This window comes from Carcharodon carcharias, chromosome 7 (assembly GCF_017639515.1).
Source record: "Carcharodon carcharias isolate sCarCar2 chromosome 7, sCarCar2.pri, whole genome shotgun sequence".
Lineage (NCBI taxonomy): Eukaryota > Metazoa > Chordata > Chondrichthyes > Lamniformes > Lamnidae > Carcharodon > Carcharodon carcharias.
In genome coordinates this window covers 7,080,667-7,103,928 of record NC_054473.1, presented here as the reverse complement: position 1 = coordinate 7,103,928, position 23,262 = coordinate 7,080,667, and positions in this window count along the sequence as shown.

The following is a 23,262-nucleotide window of genomic DNA, read 5'->3' as shown; positions in this document are numbered from 1 at the left end:
ATATCCAGGTGAGAGATAGGCATCCCGTATCCAGGTGTGAGATAGGCATCCCAAATTCAGATGAGAGATACGCATCACTCTTCCAGTTGAGAGATAGGCATCCTGCATTCAGTTGAGTGATCGGCATCCCGCTTCCAGGTGAGAGATAAGCATCCAGGTGAGAGATAGGCAACCCACATCCAGTTGAGATATAGTTATCCTGTATCCAGGTGAGAGATAGGCATCCCAATTTCAGATGAATGATACGCATCCCTCTTCCAGTTGAGAGATAGGCATCCTGCATTCAGATGAGAGTTAGGCATCCCGCTTCCAGGTGAGAGATAAGCATCCAGGTGAGAGATAGGCATCCAGGTGAGAGATAGGCAATCCACATCCAGGTGAGATAAAGTTATCCTGTATCCAGATGAGAGATAGTCATCCCGCATTCAGGTGAGAGATAGGCAACCCGTATCCAGGTGAGAGATAGACATCCAAATCGAGGTGAGAGATAGGCATCCCACATCCAGGTGGGAGTTGGGCATCCCGCAACCAGGTAAGAGATCAGCCTCCCAAATTCAGGTAAGAGATGGACATCCCTCATCAAGATGAGAGATATGGATCACACATCCAGGTGAGAGATAGGCTTCCCTCATCCAGGTGGGAGTTGGGCATCCCGCATCCAGGTGAGAGATATGCATCCCACATCCAGGTGAGAGATAGGCATCCCCAATCCGGGTGAGAGTTAGGCATCCTGAATCCAGGTGAGAGATAGGCATCCTGTATCCAGGTGAGTGCTAGGCATTCCCCATCCATGTGAGAGATCGGCATCGCAAATCCAGGTGAGAGATAGGCATCCCACATCCAGGTGAGAGTTAGGCATCCTGTATCCAGGTGAGAGATAGACATCCTGTTTCCCGGTGAGAGATAGGTAATTCACATCCAGGTGAGAGAGAGTTATCCAGGTGAGAGATAGTCATCACACATCCAGTTGAGAGATAGTCATCCCACATTCAGGTGAGCGAGAGGCATCCCGCTTCCATGTAAGAAATAGTTAATCCATATCACCTGGAGAGATAAGCATCCAGGTGAGAGATGGGCGTCCTGCATCCAGGTGAGAGATAGGCATCCAGGTGAGAGATAGGCATCCCGCATTCAGGTTGGAGATATGCATCCAGGTGAGAGATAGGTAACCCAAATCCAGGTGAGAGATAGGCATCCCCCATCCAGGTGAGAGATACGCATCCCACATCCTGGTGAGAGATAGGCATCCGTATCCAGGTGAGTGATCGGCCTCCCATCTTCAGTTAAGAGATGGACATCCCTCATCAAGATGAGAGATATGAATCACACATCAAGGTGATAGATCGTCATACCACATCCAGGTGGGAGTTGGGCATCCCGCATCCAGGTGAGAGATAGGCATCCCCCATCCGAGTGAGAGTTAGGCATCCTGTATCCAGGTGAGAGATAGGCATCCTGCATCCAGGTGAGAGTTAGGCATCCTGTATCCAGGTGAGAGATAGACATCCTGTTTCCCGGTGAGAGATAGGTAATTCACATCCAGGTGAGAGAGAGTTATCCAGGTGAGAGATAGTCATCACACATCCATTTGAGATTTAGTCATCCCATATTCAGGTGAGCGAGAGGCATCCCGCTTCCATGTAAGAAATAGTTAACCCATATCACGTGGAGAGATAGGCATCCAGGTGAGAGATGGGTGTCCTGCATCCAGGTGAGAGATAGGCATCCAGGTGAGAGATAGGCATCCCACATTCAGGTTGGAGATATGCATCCAGGTGAGAGATAGGTAACCCAAATCCAGGTGAGAGATAGGCATCCCACATCCAGGTGAGAGATAGGCATCCCACATCCAGGTGAGAGTTAGACATCCTGTATCCAGGTGAAAGATAGGCATGCTGCATCCAGATGCGAGATGCGTATCCCGCATCCAGGTGAGAGATCGGCCTCCCGCATCCAGGTGAGAGATAGGCATCCTGTATCCAGGTGATAGTTAGGCATCCTGTAGCCAGGTGAGAGATAGTTATCCAGCATCCAGGGGAGAGATAGGCATACTGCATCCACGTGAGAGATGGGCATCCTGCATCCAGGTGAGAGATAGGCATCCCATATCCAGGAGAGACATAGGGATCCTGCATCCAGATGAGAGATAGGCACCCTGCATCCAGGTGAGAGATAGGCATCCTGCATCCAGGGGAAAGATAGGCACCCTGCATCCAGGTGAGCGATAGGCATCCCACATCCAGGAGAGAGATAGCCATTCTGCATCCAGATGAGAGATAGGCACCCTGCATCCAGGTGAGAGATAGGCATCCCACATCCAGGAGAGACATAGGGATCCTGTATCCAGATGAGAGATAGGTATCCTGCATCCAGGTGAGAGATAGACATACTGCATCTAGGTGAGAGATGGGCATCCTGCATCCAGGTGAGAGATGGACATCCTGCATCCAGGTGAGAGATAGTCATACTTCATCCGGGTGAGAGATAGCCATCCTGCTTCCAGGTGAGAGATGGCATTCCGCATCCAGGTGAGAGTTAGGCATCCCGCATCCAGGTGAGAGATAGGCTTCCTGTATACAGGTGAGAGATAGTCATCCCACATCCAGGTGAGAGAAAGGCATCCTGCTTCCAGGTGAGAGATGGCATTCCGCATCCAGGTGAGAGATAGGCTTCCTGTATACAGGTGAGAGATAGTCATCCCACATCCAGGTGGAGAGATAGGCATCCTGTTGCCAGGTGAGAGATAGGCATCCCGCATTCAGGTGAGAGATAGGCATCACAAATCCAGGTGAGAGATAGGCATCCCCCATCCAGGCGAGAGTTAGGCATCCTGTATCCGGGTGAGAGATAGACATCCCGTTTCCAGGTGAGAGATATGCATCCTGCATCCAGGTGAGAGATAGGCATCCCACATCCAGGTGAGAGTTAGACATCCTGTATCCAGGTGAAAGATAGGCATCCTGCATCCAGGTGAGAGAAGGAATCACACATCCAGGTGAGAGTTAGACATCCTGTATCCAGGTGAAAGATACGCTTCCTGCATCCAGGTGAGAGATGGGCATCCTGCATCCAGGTGAGAGATGGGCATTCTGCATCCAGATGAGAGATGGGTATCCCGCATCCAGGTGAGAGATAGGCATCCCACATCGAGGTCAGAGAAAGGCATCCTGCATCCAGGTGAGAGATAGGCATCCCACATCCAGGTGAGGGAAAGGCATCCTGCGTCCAGGTGATAGTTAGGCATCCTGTATCCAGGTGAGAGATAGATATCCTGCATCCAGGTGAGAGATAGGCATCCCATATCCAGTTGAGAGAGAGGCATCCTGTATCCAGGTGAAAGATAGGCATCCCACATCCAGGTGAGAGATAGGCATCCCACATCCAGGAGAGAAATAGGGATCCTGTATCCAGCTGAGAGATAGGTATCCTGCATCCAGGTGAGAGATAGGCATCCCACATCCAGGCGAGAGATAGGCATCCCATATCCAGGTGAGAGATAGGCATCCCGTATCCAGGTGTGAGATAGGCATCCCAAATTCAGATGAGAGATACGCATCACTCTTCCAGTTGAGAGATAGGCATCCTGCATTCAGTTGAGTGATCGGCATCCCGCTTCCAGGTGAGAGATAAGCATCCAGGTGAGAGATAGGCAACCCACATCCAGTTGAGATATAGTTATCCTGTATCCAGGTGAGAGATAGGCATCCCAATTTCAGATGAATGATACGCATCCCTCTTCCAGTTGAGAGATAGGCATCCTGCATTCAGATGAGAGTTAGGCATCCCGCTTCCAGGTGAGAGATAAGCATCCAGGTGAGAGATAGGCATCCAGGTGAGAGATAGGCAATCCACATCCAGGTGAGATAAAGTTATCCTGTATCCAGATGAGAGATAGTCATCCCGCATTCAGGTGAGAGATAGGCAACCCGTATCCAGGTGAGAGATAGACATCCAAATCGAGGTGAGAGATAGGCATCCCACATCCAGGTGGGAGTTGGGCATCCCGCAACCAGGTAAGAGATCAGCCTCCCAAATTCAGGTAAGAGATGGACATCCCTCATCAAGATGAGAGATATGGATCACACATCCAGGTGAGAGATAGGCTTCCCTCATCCAGGTGGGAGTTGGGCATCCCGCATCCAGGTGAGAGATATGCATCCCACATCCAGGTGAGAGATAGGCATCCCCAATCCGGGTGAGAGTTAGGCATCCTGAATCCAGGTGAGAGATAGGCATCCTGTATCCAGGTGAGTGCTAGGCATTCCCCATCCATGTGAGAGATCGGCATCGCAAATCCAGGTGAGAGATAGGCATCCCACATCCAGGTGAGAGTTAGGCATCCTGTATCCAGGTGAGAGATAGACATCCTGTTTCCCGGTGAGAGATAGGTAATTCACATCCAGGTGAGAGAGAGTTATCCAGGTGAGAGATAGTCATCACACATCCAGTTGAGAGATAGTCATCCCACATTCAGGTGAGCGAGAGGCATCCCGCTTCCATGTAAGAAATAGTTAATCCATATCACCTGGAGAGATAAGCATCCAGGTGAGAGATGGGCGTCCTGCATCCAGGTGAGAGATAGGCATCCAGGTGAGAGATAGGCATCCCGCATTCAGGTTGGAGATATGCATCCAGGTGAGAGATAGGTAACCCAAATCCAGGTGAGAGATAGGCATCCCACATCCAGGTGAGAGATAGGCATCCCACATCCAGGTGAGAGTTAGACATCCTGTATCCAGGTGAAAGATAGGCATTCTGCATCCAGATGCGAGATGGGTATCCCGCATCCAGGTGAGAGATCGGCCTCCCGCATCCAGGTGAGAGATAGGCATCCTGTATCCAGGTGATAGTTAGGCATCCTGTAGCCAGGTGAGAGATAGTTATCCAGCATCCAGGGGAGAGATAGGCATACTGCATCCACGTGAGAGATGGGCATCCTGCATCCAGTGGAGAGATAGGCATCCCACATCCAGGAGAGACATAGGGATCCTGTATCCAGATGAGGGATAGGCACCCTGCATCCAGGTGAGAGATAGGCATCCTGCATCCAGGGGAAAGATAGGCATCCTGCATCCAGGTGAGAGATGGGCATTCCGCATCCAGGTGAGAGATAGACATCCAGGTGAGAGATAGGCATCCAGGTGAGAGATAGGCATCCTGCATCCAGGTGAGAGATAGGCATCCTGTATCCAGGTGAAAGATAGGCATCCCATTTCCAGCTGAGATACAGGCATCCCACATCCAGCTGAGAGATAGGCATCCCCAATTCAGGTTGTAGATATGCATCCAGGTGAGAGATAGGTAACCCAAATCTAGGTGAGAGATAGGCATCCCGCATGCAGGTGAGAGATACGCATCCCCCATCCGGGTGAGAGATAGGCATCCTGCATCCGGGTGAGAGATAGGAATCCCCCATCCGGGTGATAGATAGGCATCCTGCATCCAGGTGAGAGATAGGAATCCTGCATCCAGGTGAGAGATGGGCATCCTGCATCCAGGTGAGAGATAGGCATCCTGGTGAGAGATGGGCATCCTGCATCCAGGTGAGAGATAGGCATCCCCAATTCAGGTTGTAGATATGCATCCAGGTGAGAGATAGGTAACCCAAATCTAGGTGAGAGATAGGCATCCCGCATGCAGGTGAGAGATACGCATCCCCCATCCAGGTGAGAGATAGGCATCCTGCATCCAGGTGAGAGATAGGCATCCCCAATTCAGGTTGTAGATATGCATCCAGGTGAGAGATAGGTAACCCAAATCTAGGTGAGAGATAGGCATCCCGCATGCAGGTGAGAGATACGCATCCCCCATCCAGGTGAGAGATAGGCATCCTGCATCCAGGTGAGAGATAGGCAACCCGTATCCAGGTGAGAGATAGACATCCCACATCGAGGTGAGAGATAGGCATTACACATCCAGGTGAGAGTTATGCATCCTGTATCTAGGTGGGAGTTGGGCATCCCCCATCCAGGTGAGAGATACGCATCCCACATCCTGGTGAGAGATAGGCATCCGTATCCAGGTGAGTGATCGGCCTCCCATATTCAGTTAAGAGATGGACATCCCTCATCAAGATGAGAGATATGAATCACACATCCAGGTGAGAGATCGTCATCCCACATCCAGGTGGGAGTTGGGCATCCCGCATCCAGGTGAGAGATAGGCATCCCCCATCTGGGTGAGAGTTAGGCATCCTGTATCCAGCTGAGAGATAGGCATCCTGCATCCAGGTGAGTGCTAGGCATTCCCCATCCATGTGAGAGATCGGCATCGCAAATCCAGGTGAGAGATAGGCATCCCACATCCAGGTGAGAGTTAGGCATCCTGTATCCAGGTGAGAGATAGACATCCTGTTTCCCGGTGAGAGATAGGTAATTCACATCCAGGTGAGAGAGAGTTATCCAGGTGAGAGATAGTCATCACACATCCAGTTGAGAGATAGTCATCCCACATTCAGGTGAGCGAGAGGCATCCCGCTTCCATGTAAGAAAAAGTTAATCCATATCACCTGGAGAGATAAGCATCCAGGTGAGAGATGGGCGTCCTGCATCCAGGTGAGAGATAGGCATCCAGGTGAGAGATAGGCATCCCGCATTCAGGTTGGAGATATGCATCCAGGTGAGAGATAGGTAACCCAAATCCAGGTGAGAGATAGGCATCCCACATCCAGGTGAGAGATAGGCATCCCACATCCAGGTGAGAGTTAGACATCCTGTATCCAGGTGAAAGATAGGCATTCTGCATCCAGATGCGAGATGGGTATCCCGCATCCAGGTGAGAGATAGGCTTCCTGTATACAGGTGAGAGATAGTCATCCCACATCCAGGTGAGAGAAAGGCATCCTGCTTCCAGGTGAGAGATGGCATTCCGCATCCAGGTGAGAGATAGGCTTCCTGTATACAGGTGAGAGATAGTCATCCCACATCCAGGTGGAGAGATAGGCATCCTGTTGCCAGGTGAGAGATAGGCATCCCGCATTCAGGTGAGAGATAGGCATCACAAATCCAGGTGAGAGATAGGCATCCCCCATCCAGGCGAGAGTTAGGCATCCTGTATCCGGGTGAGAGATAGACATCCCGTTTCCAGGTGAGAGATATGCATCCTGCATCCAGGTGAGAGATAGGCATCCCTCATCCAGGTGAGAGTTAGACATCCTGTATCCAGGTGAAAGATAGGCATCCTGCATCCAGGTGAGAGAAGGAATCACACATCCAGGTGAGAGTTAGACATCCTGTATCCAGGTGAAAGATACGCTTCCTGCATCCAGGTGAGAGATGGGCATCCTGCATCCAGGTGAGAGATGGGCATTCTGCATCCAGATGAGAGATGGGTATCCCGCATCCAGGTGAGAGATAGGCATCCCACATCGAGGTCAGAGAAAGGCATCCTGCATCCAGGTGAGAGATAGGCATCCCACATCCAGGTGAGGGAAAGGCATCCTGCGTCCAGGTGATAGTTAGGCATCCTGTATCCAGGTGAGAGATAGATATCCTGCATCCAGGTGAGAGATAGGCATCCCATATCCAGTTGAGAGAGAGGCATCCTGTATCCAGGTGAAAGATAGGCATCCCACATCCAGGTGAGAGATAGGCATCCCACATCCAGGAGAGAAATAGGGATCCTGTATCCAGCTGAGAGATAGGTATCCTGCATCCAGGTGAGAGATAGGCATCCCACATCCAGGCGAGAGATAGGCATCCCATATCCAGGTGAGAGATAGGCATCCCGTATCCAGGTGTGAGATAGGCATCCCAAATTCAGATGAGAGATACGCATCACTCTTCCAGTTGAGAGATAGGCATCCTGCATTCAGTTGAGTGATCGGCATCCCGCTTCCAGGTGAGAGATAAGCATCCAGGTGAGAGATAGGCAACCCACATCCAGTTGAGATATAGTTATCCTGTATCCAGGTGAGAGATAGGCATCCCAATTTCAGATGAATGATACGCATCCCTCTTCCAGTTGAGAGATAGGCATCCTGCATTCAGATGAGAGTTAGGCATCCCGCTTCCAGGTGAGAGATAAGCATCCAGGTGAGAGATAGGCATCCAGGTGAGAGATAGGCAATCCACATCCAGGTGAGATAAAGTTATCCTGTATCCAGATGAGAGATAGTCATCCCGCATTCAGGTGAGAGATAGGCAACCCGTATCCAGGTGAGAGATAGACATCCAAATCGAGGTGAGAGATAGGCATCCCACATCCAGGTGGGAGTTGGGCATCCCGCAACCAGGTAAGAGATCAGCCTCCCAAATTCAGGTAAGAGATGGACATCCCTCATCAAGATGAGAGATATGGATCACACATCCAGGTGAGAGATAGGCTTCCCTCATCCAGGTGGGAGTTGGGCATCCCGCATCCAGGTGAGAGATATGCATCCCACATCCAGGTGAGAGATAGGCATCCCCAATCCGGGTGAGAGTTAGGCATCCTGAATCCAGGTGAGAGATAGGCATCCTGTATCCAGGTGAGTGCTAGGCATTCCCCATCCATGTGAGAGATCGGCATCGCAAATCCAGGTGAGAGATAGGCATCCCACATCCAGGTGAGAGTTAGGCATCCTGTATCCAGGTGAGAGATAGACATCCTGTTTCCCGGTGAGAGATAGGTAATTCACATCCAGGTGAGAGAGAGTTATCCAGGTGAGAGATAGTCATCACACATCCAGTTGAGAGATAGTCATCCCACATTCAGGTGAGCGAGAGGCATCCCGCTTCCATGTAAGAAATAGTTAATCCATATCACCTGGAGAGATAAGCATCCAGGTGAGAGATGGGCGTCCTGCATCCAGGTGAGAGATAGGCATCCAGGTGAGAGATAGGCATCCCGCATTCAGGTTGGAGATATGCATCCAGGTGAGAGATAGGTAACCCAAATCCAGGTGAGAGATAGGCATCCCACATCCAGGTGAGAGATAGGCATCCCACATCCAGGTGAGAGTTAGACATCCTGTATCCAGGTGAAAGATAGGCATTCTGCATCCAGATGCGAGATGGGTATCCCGCATCCAGGTGAGAGATCGGCCTCCCGCATCCAGGTGAGAGATAGGCATCCTGTATCCAGGTGATAGTTAGGCATCCTGTAGCCAGGTGAGAGATAGTTATCCAGCATCCAGGGGAGAGATAGGCATACTGCATCCACGTGAGAGATGGGCATCCTGCATCCAGTGGAGAGATAGGCATCCCACATCCAGGAGAGACATAGGGATCCTGTATCCAGATGAGGGATAGGCACCCTGCATCCAGGTGAGAGATAGGCATCCTGCATCCAGGGGAAAGATAGGCACCCTGCATCCAGGTGAGCGATAGGCATCCCACATCCAGGAGAGAGATAGGCATTCTGCATCCAGATGAGAGATAGGCACCCTGCATCCAGGTGAGAGATAGGCATCCCACATCCAGGAGAGAAATAGGGATCCTGTATCCAGCTGAGAGATAGGTATCCTGCATCCAGGTGAGAGATAGGCATCCCACATCCAGGTGAGAGATAGGCATCCCATATCCAGGTGAGAGATAGGCATCCCGTATCCAGGTGAGAGATAGGCATCCCAAATTCAGATGAGTGATACGCATCCCTCTTCCAGTTGAGAGATAGGCATCCTGCATTCAGTTGAGTGATCGGTATCCCGCTTCCAGGTGAGAGATAAGCATCCAGGTGAGAGATAGGCAACCCACATCCAGTTGAGATATAGTTATCCTGTATCCAGGTGAGAGATAGGCATCCCAATTTCAGATGAATGATACGCATCCCTCTTCCAGTTGAGAGATAGGCATCCTGCATTCAGATGAGAGTTAGGCATCCCGCTTCCAGGTGAGAGATAAACATCGAGGTGAGAGATAGTCTTCCAGGTGAGAGATAGGCAATCCACATCCAGGTGAGATAAAGTTATCCTGTATCCAGGTGAGAGATAGTCATCCCGCATTCAGGTGAGAGATAGGCAGCCAGTATCCAGGTGAAAGATAGGCATCCCATGTCCAGGTGAGATATAGGCATCCCACATCCAGGTGAGAGATAGGCATCCCCAATTCTGGTTGTAGAAATGCATCCAGGTGAGAGATAGGTAACCCAAATCTAGGTGAGAGATAGGCATCCCGCATGCAGGTGAGAGATACGCATCCCCCATCCGGGTGAGAGATAGGCATCCTGCATCCAGGTGAGAGATAGGAATCCTGCATCCAGGTGAGAGATTGGCTTCCCGCATCCAGGTGAGAGATAGGCATCCAGGTGAGAGATGGGCATCCTGCATCCAGGTGAGAGATAGGCATCCTGCATCCAGGGGAGAGATAGGCATCCAGGTGAGAGATGGGCATCCCACATCCAGGTGAGAGATAGGCATCCCACATCATGGAGTGAGATAGGCATCCCGTTTCCAGGTGAGAGATAGACATCCCACATCCAGGTGAGAGACAGGCTTCCTGTATGCAGGTGAGAGATAGGCATCCTGCATCCAGGTGAGAGATGGGCATCCCGTGTCCAGGTGAGAGATAGGCATCCTGCATCCAGGTGTGAGATAGGCATCCTGCATCCAGGTGAGAGATGGGCATTCCACATCCAGTTGAGAGATAGACATATTGCATCCAGGTGAGAGATGGGCATCATGCATCCAGGTGAGAGATAGGCATCCTGCATCCAGGTGAGAGATAGGCATCCCGTTTCCAGGTGAGAGATGGGCATCCCACATCCAGGTGAGAGATGGGCAGCCCGCATCCAGGTGAGAGATGGGCATCCTGCATCCAGGTGAGAGATGGGCATTCCGCATCCAGGTGAGAGATAGACATCCAGGTGAGAGATAGGCATCCAGGTGAGAGATAGGCATCCTGCATCCAGGTGAGAGATAGGCATCCTGTATCCAGGTGAAAGATAGGCATCCCATTTCCAGCTGAGATACAGGCATCCCACATCCAGCTGAGAGATAGGCATCCCCAATTCAGGTTGTAGATATGCATCCAGGTGAGAGATAGGTAACCCAAATCTAGGTGAGAGATAGGCATCCCGCATGCAGGTGAGAGATACGCATCCCCCATCCGGGTGAGAGATAGGCATCCTGCATCCGGGTGAGAGATAGGAATCCCCCATCCGGGTGATAGATAGGCATCCTGCATCCAGGTGAGAGATAGGAATCCTGCATCCAGGTGAGAGATGGGCATCCTGCATCCAGGTGAGAGATAGGCATCCTGGTGAGAGATGGGCATCCTGCATCCAGGTGAGAGATAGGCATCCCCAATTCAGGTTGTAGATATGCATCCAGGTGAGAGATAGGTAACCCAAATCTAGGTGAGAGATAGGCATCCCGCATGCAGGTGAGAGATACGCATCCCCCATCCAGGTGAGAGATAGGCATCCTGCATCCAGGTGAGAGATAGGCATCCCCAATTCAGGTTGTAGATATGCATCCAGGTGAGAGATAGGTAACCCAAATCTAGGTGAGAGATAGGCATCCCGCATGCAGGTGAGAGATACGCATCCCCCATCCAGGTGAGAGATAGGCATCCTGCATCCAGGTGAGAGATAGGCAACCCGTATCCAGGTGAGAGATAGACATCCCACATCGAGGTGAGAGATAGGCATTACACATCCAGGTGAGAGTTATGCATCCTGTATCTAGGTGGGAGTTGGGCATCCCCCATCCAGGTGAGAGATACGCATCCCACATCCTGGTGAGAGATAGGCATCCGTATCCAGGTGAGTGATCGGCCTCCCATATTCAGTTAAGAGATGGACATCCCTCATCAAGATGAGAGATATGAATCACACATCCAGGTGAGAGATCGTCATCCCACATCCAGGTGGGAGTTGGGCATCCCGCATCCAGGTGAGAGATAGGCATCCCCCATCTGGGTGAGAGTTAGGCATCCTGTATCCAGCTGAGAGATAGGCATCCTGCATCCAGGTGAGTGCTAGGCATTCCCCATCCATGTGAGAGATCGGCATCGCAAATCCAGGTGAGAGATAGGCATCCCACATCCAGGTGAGAGTTAGGCATCCTGTATCCAGGTGAGAGATAGACATCCTGTTTCCCGGTGAGAGATAAGTAATTCACATCCAGGTGAGAGATAGGCATCCCACATCCAGGTGAGAGTTAGACATCCTGTATCCAGGTGAAAGATAGGCATTCTGCATCCAGATGCGAGATGGGTATCCCGCATCCAGGTGAGAGATCGGCCTCCCGCATCCAGGTGAGAGATAGGCATCCTGTATCCAGGTGATAGTTAGGCATCCTGTAGCCAGGTGAGAGATAGTTATCCAGCATCCAGGGGAGAGATAGGCATACTGCATCCACGTGAGAGATGGGCATCCTGCATCCAGTGGAGAGATAGGCATCCCACATCCAGGAGAGACATAGGGATCCTGTATCCAGATGAGGGATAGGCACCCTGCATCCAGGTGAGAGATAGGCATCCTGCATCCAGGGGAAAGATAGGCACCCTGCATCCAGGTGAGCGATAGGCATCCCACATCCAGGAGAGAGATAGGCATTCTGCATCCAGATGAGAGATAGGCATCATGCATCCAGGTGAGAGATAGGCATCCCACATCCAGGAGAGAAATAGGGATCCTGTATCCAGCTGAGAGATAGGTATCCTGCATCCAGGTGAGAGATAGGCATCCCAAATCCAGGTGAGAGATAGGCATCCCATATCCAGGTGAGAGATAGGCATCCAATATCCAGGTGAGAGATGGACACCCTGCATCCACTTGAGAGATAGACATACTGCATCTGGGTGAGAGATAGCCATCCTGCTACCAGGTGAGAGATGGCATTCCGCATCCAGGTGAGAGTTAGGCATCCCACATCCAGGTGAGAGATAGGCATCCTGTTTCCAGGTGAGAGATAGGCATCCCGCATTCAGAAGAGAGATAGGCAACCCGTATCCAGGTGAGAGATAGACATCCCACATCGAGGTGAGCGATAGGCATTACACATCCAGGTGACAGTTATGCATCCTGTATCTAGGTGGGAGTTGGCATCCCCCATCCAGGTGAGAGATACGCATCCCACATCCTGGTGAGAGATAGGCATCCGTATCCAGGTGAGTGATCGGCCTCCCATCTTCAGTTAAGAGATGGACATCCCTCATCAAGATGAGAGATATGAATCACACATCAAGGTGATAGATCGTCATCCCACATCCAGGTGGGAGTTGGGCATCCCGCATCCAGGTGAGAGATAGGCATCCCCCATCCGAGTGAGAGTTAGGCATCCTGTATCCAGGTGAGAGATAGGCATCCTGCATCCAGGTGAGAGTTAGGCATCCTGTATCCAGGTGAGAGATAGACATCCTGTTTCCCGGTGAGAGATAGGTAATTCACATCCAGGTGAGAGAGAGTTATCCAGGTGAGAGATAGTCATCACACATCCATTTGAGATTTAGTCATCCCATATTCAGGTGAGCGAGAGGCATCCCGCTTCCATGTAAGAAATAGTTAACCCATATCACGTGGAGAGATAGGCATCCAGGTGAGAGATGGGTGTCCTGCATCCAGGTGAGAGATAGGCATCCAGGTGAGAGATCGTCATCCCACATCCAGGTGGGAGTTGGGCATCCCGCATCCAGGTGAGAGATAGGCATCCCCCATCTGGGTGAGAGTTAGGCATCCTGTATCCAGCTGAGAGATAGGCATCCTGCATCCAGGTGAGTGCTAGGCATTCCCCATCCATGTGAGAGATCGGCATCGCAAATCCAGGTGAGAGATAGGCATCCCACATCCAGGTGAGAGTTAGGCATCCTGTATCCAGGTGAGAGATAGACATCCTGTTTCCCGGTGAGAGATAGGTAATTCACATCCAGGTGAGAGATAGGCATCCCACATCCAGGTGAGAGTTAGACATCCTGTATCCAGGTGAAAGATAGGCATTCTGCATCCAGATGCGAGATGGGTATCCCGCATCCAGGTGAGAGATCGGCCTCCCGCATCCAGGTGAGAGATAGGCATCCTGTATCCAGGTGATAGTTAGGCATCCTGTAGCCAGGTGAGAGATAGTTATCCAGCATCCAGGGGAGAGATAGGCATACTGCATCCACGTGAGAGATGGGCATCCTGCATCCAGTGGAGAGATAGGCATCCCACATCCAGGAGAGACATAGGGATCCTGTATCCAGATGAGGGATAGGCACCCTGCATCCAGGTGAGAGATAGGCATCCTGCATCCAGGGGAAAGATAGGCACCCTGCATCCAGGTGAGCGATAGGCATCCCACATCCAGGAGAGAGATAGGCATTCTGCATCCAGATGAGAGATAGGCACCCTGCATCCAGGTGAGAGATAGGCATCCCACATCCAGGAGAGAAATAGGGATCCTGTATCCAGCTGAGAGATAGGTATCCTGCATCCAGGTGAGAGATAGGCATCCCAAATCCAGGTGAGAGATAGGCATCCCATATCCAGGTGAGAGATAGGCATCCAATATCCAGGTGAGAGATGGACACCCTGCATCCACTTGAGAGATAGACATACTGCATCTGGGTGAGAGATAGCCATCCTGCTACCAGGTGAGAGATGGCATTCCGCATCCAGGTGAGAGTTAGGCATCCCACATCCAGGTGAGAGATAGGCATCCTGTTTCCAGGTGAGAGATAGGCATCCCGCATTCAGAAGAGAGATAGGCAACCCGTATCCAGGTGAGAGATAGACATCCCACATCGAGGTGAGCGATAGGCATTACACATCCAGGTGACAGTTATGCATCCTGTATCTAGGTGGGAGTTGGCATCCCCCATCCAGGTGAGAGATACGCATCCCACATCCTGGTGAGAGATAGGCATCCGTATCCAGGTGAGTGATCGGCCTCCCATCTTCAGTTAAGAGATGGACATCCCTCATCAAGATGAGAGATATGAATCACACATCAAGGTGATAGATCGTCATCCCACATCCAGGTGGGAGTTGGGCATCCCGCATCCAGGTGAGAGATAGGCATCCCCCATCCGAGTGAGAGTTAGGCATCCTGTATCCAGGTGAGAGATAGGCATCCTGCATCCAGGTGAGAGTTAGGCATCCTGTATCCAGGTGAGAGATAGACATCCTGTTTCCCGGTGAGAGATAGGTAATTCACATCCAGGTGAGAGAGAGTTATCCAGGTGAGAGATAGTCATCACACATCCATTTGAGATTTAGTCATCCCATATTCAGGTGAGCGAGAGGCATCCCGCTTCCATGTAAGAAATAGTTAACCCATATCACGTGGAGAGATAGGCATCCAGGTGAGAGATGGGTGTCCTGCATCCAGGTGAGAGATAGGCATCCAGGTGAGAGATAGGCATCCCACATTCAGGTTGGAGATATGCATCCAGGTGAGAGATAGGTAACCCAAATCCAGGTGAGAGATAGGCATCCCACATCCAGGTGAGAGATAGGCATCCCACATCCAGGTGAGAGTTAGACATCCTGTATCCAGGTGAAAGATAGGCATTCTGCATCCAGATGCGAGATGGGTATCCCGCATCCAGGTGAGAGATCGGCCTCCCGCATCCAGGTGAGAGATAGGCATCCTGTATCCAGGTGATAGTTAGGCATCCTGTAGCCAGGTGAGAGATAGTTATCCAGCATCCAGGGGAGAGATAGGCATACTGCATCCACGTGAGAGATGGGCATCCTGCATCCAGTGGAGAGATAGGCATCCCACATCCAGGAGAGACATAGGGATCCTGTATCCAGATGAGGGATAGGCACCCTGCATCCAGGTGAGAGATAGGCATCCTGCATCCAGGGGAAAGATAGGCACCCTGCATCCAGGTGAGCGATAGGCATCCCACATCCAGGAGAGAGATAGGCATTCTGCATCCAGATGAGAGATAGGCACCCTGCATCCAGGTGAGAGATAGGCATCCCACATCCAGGAGAGAAATAGGGATCCTGTATCCAGCTGAGAGATAGGTATCCTGCATCCAGGTGAGAGATAGGCATCCCAAATCCAGGTGAGAGATAGGCATCCCATATCCAGGTGAGAGATAGGCATCCAATATCCAGGTGAGAGATAGGCATCCCAAATTCAGATGAGTGATACGCATCCCTCTTCCAGTTGAGAGGTAGGCATCCTGCATTCAGTTGAGTGATCGGCATCCCGCTTCCAGGTGAGAGATAAGCATCCAGGTGAGAGATAGGCAACCCACATCCAGTTGAGATATAGTTATCCTGTATCTAGGTGAGAGATAGGCATCCCAATTTCAGATGAATGATACGCATCCCTCTTCCAGTTGAGAGATAGGCATCCTGCATTCAGATGAGAGTTAGGCATCCCGCTTCCAGGTGAGAGATAAACATCGAGGTGAGAGATAGTCTTCCAGGTGAGAGATAGGCAATCCACATCCAGGTGAGATAAAGTTATCCTGTATCCAGGTGAGAGATAGTCATCCCGCATTCAGGTGAGAGATAGGCAGCCAGTATCCAGGTGAAAGATAGGCATCCCATGTCCAGGTGAGATATAGGCATCCCACATCCAGGTGAGAGATAGGCATCCCCAATTCAGGTTCTAGATATGCATCCAGGTGAGAGATAGGTAACCCAAATCTAGGTGAGAGATAGGCATCCCGCATGCAGGTGAGAGATACGCATCCCCCATCCGGGTGAGAGATAGGCATCCTGCATCCAGGTGAGAGATAGGAATCCTGCATCCAGGTGAGAGATTGGCTTCCCGCATCCAGGTGAGAGATAGGCATCCAGGTGAGAGATGGGCATCCTGCATCCAGGTGAGAGATAGGCATCCTGCATCCAGGGGAGAGATAGGCATCCAGGTGAGAGATGGGCATCCCACATCCAGGTGAGAGATAGGCATCCCACATCATGGAGTGAGATAGGCATCCCGTTTCCAGGTGAGAGATAGACATCCCACATCCAGGTGAGAGACAGGCTTCCTGTATGCAGGTGAGAGATAGGCATCCTGCATCCAGGTGAGAGATGGGCATCCCGTGTCCAGGTGAGAGATAGGCATCCTGCATCCAGGTGTGAGATAGGCATCCTGCATCCAGGTGAGAGATGGGCATTCCACATCCAGTTGAGAGATAGACATATTGCATCCAGGTGAGAGATGGGCATCATGCATCCAGGTGAGAGATAGGCATCCTGCATCCAGGTGAGAGATAGGCATCCCGTTTCCAGGTGAGAGATGGGCATCCCACATCCAGGTGAGAGATGGGCATCCCGCATCCAGGTGAGAGATGGGCATCCTGCATCCAGGTGAGAGATGGGCATTCCGCATCCAGGTGAGAGATAGACATCCAGGTGAGAGATAGGCATCCAGGTGAGAGATAGGCATCCTGCATCCAGGTGAGAGATAGGCATCCTGTATCCAGGTGAAAGATAGGCATCCCATTTCCAGCTGAGATACAGGCATCCCACATCCAGCTGAGAGATAGGCATCCCCAATTCAGGTTGTAGATATGCATCCAGGTGAGAGATAGGTAACCCAAATCTAGGTGAGAGATAGGCATCCCGCATGCAGGTGAGAGATACGCATCCCCCATCCGGGTGAGAGATAGGCATCCTGCATCCGGGTGAGAGATAGGAATCCCCCATCCGGGTGATAGATAGGCATCCTGCATCCAGGTGAGAGATAGGAATCCTGCATCCAGGTGAGAGATGGGCATCCTGCATCCAGGTGAGAGATAGGCATCCTGGTGAGAGATGGGCATCCTGCATCCAGGTGAGAGATAGGCATCCAGGTGAGAGATGGGCATCCCACGTCCAGGTGAGAGATAGGCATCCCACATCCCGGAGTGAGATAGGCATCCCGTTTCCAGGTGAGAGATAGGCATCCCGCATCCAGGTGAGAGATAGGCTTCCTGTATCCAGGTGAGAGATAGGCATCCTGCATCCAGGTGAGAGATGGGCATCCCGTGTCCAGGTGAGAGATAGGAATCCTGCATCCAGGGGAGTGATAAGCATCCTGCATCCAGGTGAGAGATGGGCATTCCACATCCAGTTGAGAGATAGACATACTGCATCCAGGTGAGAGATGGGCATCATGCATCCAGGTGAGAGATAGGCATCCTGCATCCAGGTGAGAGATAGACATACTGCATCCAGATGAGAGATGGGCATCCTGCATCCAGGTGAGAGATGGACATCCTGCATCCAGGTGAGAGATAGACATACTGCATCCAGGTGAGAGATGGGAATCCTGCATCCAGGTGAGAGATGGACACCCTGCATCCACTTGAGAGATAGACATACTGCATCTGGGTGAGAGATAGCCATCCTGCTACCAGGTGAGAGATGGCATTCCGCATCCAGGTGAGAGATAGGCATCCAGGTGAGAGATGGGCATCCCACATCCAGGTGAGAGATAGGCATCCCACTTCCCGGAGTGAGATAGGCATCCCGTTTCCAGGTGAGAGATAGGCATCCCGCATCCAGGTGAGAGATAGGCTTCCTGTATCCAGGTGAGAGATAGGAATCCTGCATCCAGGTGAGAGATGGGCATCCTGCATCCAGGTGAGAGATAGGCATCCTGGTGAGAGATGGGCATCCTGCATCCAGGTGAGAGATAGGCATCCAGGTGAGAGATGGGCATCCTACATCCAGGTGAGAGATAGGCATCCCACATCCCGGAGTGAGATAGGCATCCCGTTTCCAGGTGAGAGATAGGCATCCCGCATCCAGGTGAGAGATAGGCTTCCTGTATCCAGGTGAGAGATAGGCATCCTGCATCCAGGTGAGAGATGGGCATCCCGTGTCCAGGTGAGAGATAGGAATCCTGCATCCAGGGGAGTGATAGGCATCCTGCATCCAGGTGAGAGATGGGCATTCCACATCCAGTTGAGAGATAGACATACTGCATCCCGGTGAGAGATGGGCATCATGCATCCAGGTGAGAGATAGGCATCCTGCATCCAGGTGAGAGATAGACATACTGCATCCAGGTGAGAGATGGGCATCCTGCATCCAGGTGAGAGATGGACATCCTGCATCCAGGTGAGAGATAGACATACTGCATCCAGGTGAGAGATGGGAATCCTGCATCCAGGTGAGAGATGGACACCCTGCATCCACTTGAGAGATAGACATACTGCATCTGGGTGAGAGATAGCCATCCTGCTACCAGGTGAGAGATGGCATTCCGCATCCAGGTGAGAGTTAGGCATCCCACATCCAGGTGAGAGATAGGCATCCTGTTTCCAGGTGAGAGATAGGCATCCCGCATTCAGAAGAGAGATAGGCAACCCGTATCCAGGTGAGAGATAGACATCCCACATCGAGGTGAGCGATAGGCATTACACATCCAGGTGACAGTTATGCATCCTGTATCTAGGTGGGAGTTGGGCATCCCCCATCCAGGTGAGAGATACGCATCCCACATCCTGGTGAGAGATAGGCATCCGTATCCAGGTGAGTGATCGGCCTCCCATATTCAGTTAAGAGCTGGACATCCCTCATCAAGATGAGAGATATGAATCACACATCCAGGTGAGAGATCGTCATCCCACATCCAGGTGGGAGTTGGGCATCCCGCATCCAGGTGAGAGATAGGCATCCCCCATCCGAGTGAGAGTTAGGCATCCTGTATCCAGTTGAGAGATAGGCATCCTGCATCCAGGTGAGAGTTAGGCATCCTGTATCCAGGTGAGAGATAGACATCCTGTTTCCCGGTGAGAGATAGGTAATTCACATCCAGGTGAGACAGAGTTATCCAGGTGAAAGATAGTCATCACACATCCATTTGAGATTTAGTCATCCCATATTCAGGTGAGCGAGAGGCATCCCGCTTCCATGTAAGAAATAGTTAACCCATATCACGTGGAGAGATAGGCATCCAGGTGAGAGATGGGTGTCCTGCATCCAGGTGAGAGATAGGCATCCAGGTGAGAGATAGGCATCCCACATTCAGGTTGGAGATATGCATCCAGGTGAGAGATAGGTAACCCAAATCCAGGTGAGAGATAGGCATCCCACATCCAGGTGAGAGATAGGCATCCCACATCCAGGTGAGAGTTAGACATCCTGTATCCAGGTGAAAGATAGGCATCCTGCATCCAGGTGAGAGATGGGCATTCCACATCCAGTTGAGAGATAGACATATTGCATCCAGGTGAGAGATGGGCATCATGCATCCAGGTGAGAGATAGGCATCCTGCATCCAGGTGAGAGATAGGCATCCCGTTTCCAGGTGAGAGATGGGCATCCCACATCCAGGTGAGAGATGGGCATCCCGCATCCAGGTGAGAGATGGGCATCCTGCATCCAGGTGAGAGATGGGCATTCCGCATCCAGGTGAGAGATAGACATCCAGGTGAGAGATAGGCATCCAGGTGAGAGATAGGCATCCTGCATCCAGGTGAGAGATAGGCATCCTGTATCCAGGTGAAAGATAGGCATCCCATTTCCAGCTGAGATACAGGCATCCCACATCCAGCTGAGAGATAGGCATCCCCAATTCAGGTTGTAGATATGCATCCAGGTGAGAGATAGGTAACCCAAATCTAGGTGAGAGATAGGCATCCCGCATGCAGGTGAGAGATACGCATCCCCCATCCGGGTGAGAGATAGGCATCCTGCATCCGGGTGAGAGATAGGAATCCCCCATCCGGGTGATAGATAGGCATCCTGCATCCAGGTGAGAGATAGGAATCCTGCATCCAGGTGAGAGATGGGCATCCTGCATCCAGGTGAGAGATAGGCATCCTGGTGAGAGATGGGCATCCTGCATCCAGGTGAGAGATAGGCATCCAGGTGAGAGATGGGCATCCCACGTCCAGGTGAGAGATAGGCATCCCACATCCCGGAGTGAGATAGGCATCCCGTTTCCAGGTGAGAGATAGGCATCCCGCATCCAGGTGAGAGATAGGCTTCCTGTATCCAGGTGAGAGATAGGCATCCTGCATCCAGGTGAGAGATGGGCATCCCGTGTCCAGGTGAGAGATAGGAATCCTGCATCCAGGGGAGTGATAAGCATCCTGCATCCAGGTGAGAGATGGGCATTCCACATCCAGTTGAGAGATAGACATACTGCATCCAGGTGAGAGATGGGCATCATGCATCCAGGTGAGAGATAGGCATCCTGCATCCAGGTGAGAGATAGACATACTGCATCCAGATGAGAGATGGGCATCCTGCATCCAGGTGAGAGATGGACATCCTGCATCCAGGTGAGAGATAGACATACTGCATCCAGGTGAGAGATGGGAATCCTGCATCCAGGTGAGAGATGGACACCCTGCATCCACTTGAGAGATAGACATACTGCATCTGGGTGAGAGATAGCCATCCTGCTACCAGGTGAGAGATGGCATTCCGCATCCAGGTGAGAGATAGGCATCCAGGTGAGAGATGGGCATCCCACATCCAGGTGAGAGATAGGCATCCCACTTCCCGGAGTGAGATAGGCATCCCGTTTCCAGGTGAGAGATAGGCATCCCGCATCCAGGTGAGAGATAGGCTTCCTGTATCCAGGTGAGAGATAGGAATCCTGCATCCAGGTGAGAGATGGGCATCCTGCATCCAGGTGAGAGATAGGCATCCTGGTGAGAGATGGGCATCCTGCATCCAGGTGAGAGATAGGCATCCAGGTGAGAGATGGGCATCCTACATCCAGGTGAGAGATAGGCATCCCACATCCCGGAGTGAGATAGGCATCCCGTTTCCAGGTGAGAGATAGGCATCCCGCATCCAGGTGAGAGATAGGCTTCCTGTATCCAGGTGAGAGATAGGCATCCTGCATCCAGGTGAGAGATGGGCATCCCGTGTCCAGGTGAGAGATAGGAATCCTGCATCCAGGGGAGTGATAGGCATCCTGCATCCAGGTGAGAGATGGGCATTCCACATCCAGTTGAGAGATAGACATACTGCATCCCGGTGAGAGATGGGCATCATGCATCCAGGTGAGAGATAGGCATCCTGCATCCAGGTGAGAGATAGACATACTGCATCCAGGTGAGAGATGGGCATCCTGCATCCAGGTGAGAGATGGACATCCTGCATCCAGGTGAGAGATAGACATACTGCATCCAGGTGAGAGATGGGAATCCTGCATCCAGGTGAGAGATGGACACCCTGCATCCACTTGAGAGATAGACATACTGCATCTGGGTGAGAGATAGCCATCCTGCTACCAGGTGAGAGATGGCATTCCGCATCCAGGTGAGAGTTAGGCATCCCACATCCAGGTGAGAGATAGGCATCCTGTTTCCAGGTGAGAGATAGGCATCCCGCATTCAGAAGAGAGATAGGCAACCCGTATCCAGGTGAGAGATAGACATCCCACATCGAGGTGAGCGATAGGCATTACACATCCAGGTGACAGTTATGCATCCTGTATCTAGGTGGGAGTTGGGCATCCCCCATCCAGGTGAGAGATACGCATCCCACATCCTGGTGAGAGATAGGCATCCGTATCCAGGTGAGTGATCGGCCTCCCATATTCAGTTAAGAGCTGGACATCCCTCATCAAGATGAGAGATATGAATCACACATCCAGGTGAGAGATCGTCATCCCACATCCAGGTGGGAGTTGGGCATCCCGCATCCAGGTGAGAGATAGGCATCCCCCATCCGAGTGAGAGTTAGGCATCCTGTATCCAGTTGAGAGATAGGCATCCTGCATCCAGGTGAGAGTTAGGCATCCTGTATCCAGGTGAGAGATAGACATCCTGTTTCCCGGTGAGAGATAGGTAATTCACATCCAGGTGAGACAGAGTTATCCAGGTGAAAGATAGTCATCACACATCCATTTGAGATTTAGTCATCCCATATTCAGGTGAGCGAGAGGCATCCCGCTTCCATGTAAGAAATAGTTAACCCATATCACGTGGAGAGATAGGCATCCAGGTGAGAGATGGGTGTCCTGCATCCAGGTGAGAGATAGGCATCCAGGTGAGAGATAGGCATCCCACATTCAGGTTGGAGATATGCATCCAGGTGAGAGATAGGTAACCCAAATCCAGGTGAGAGATAGGCATCCCACATCCAGGTGAGAGATAGGCATCCCACATCCAGGTGAGAGTTAGACATCCTGTATCCAGGTGAAAGATAGGCATGCTGCATCCAGATGCGAGATGCGTATCCCACATCCAGGTGAGAGATCGGCCTCCCGCATCCAGGTGAGAGATAGGCATCCTGTATCCAGGTGATAGTTAGGCATCCTGTAGCCAGGTGAGAGATAGGCATCCTGTATCCAGGTGAGAGATAGGCATCCTGCATCCAGGTGAGAGATAGGTATCCTGCATCCAGGTGAGAAATAGGCATCCCACATCCAGGTGAGAGATAGGCATCCTGTATCCAGGTGAGAGATAGGCATCCTGCATCCAGGTGAGAGATAGGCATCCTGCA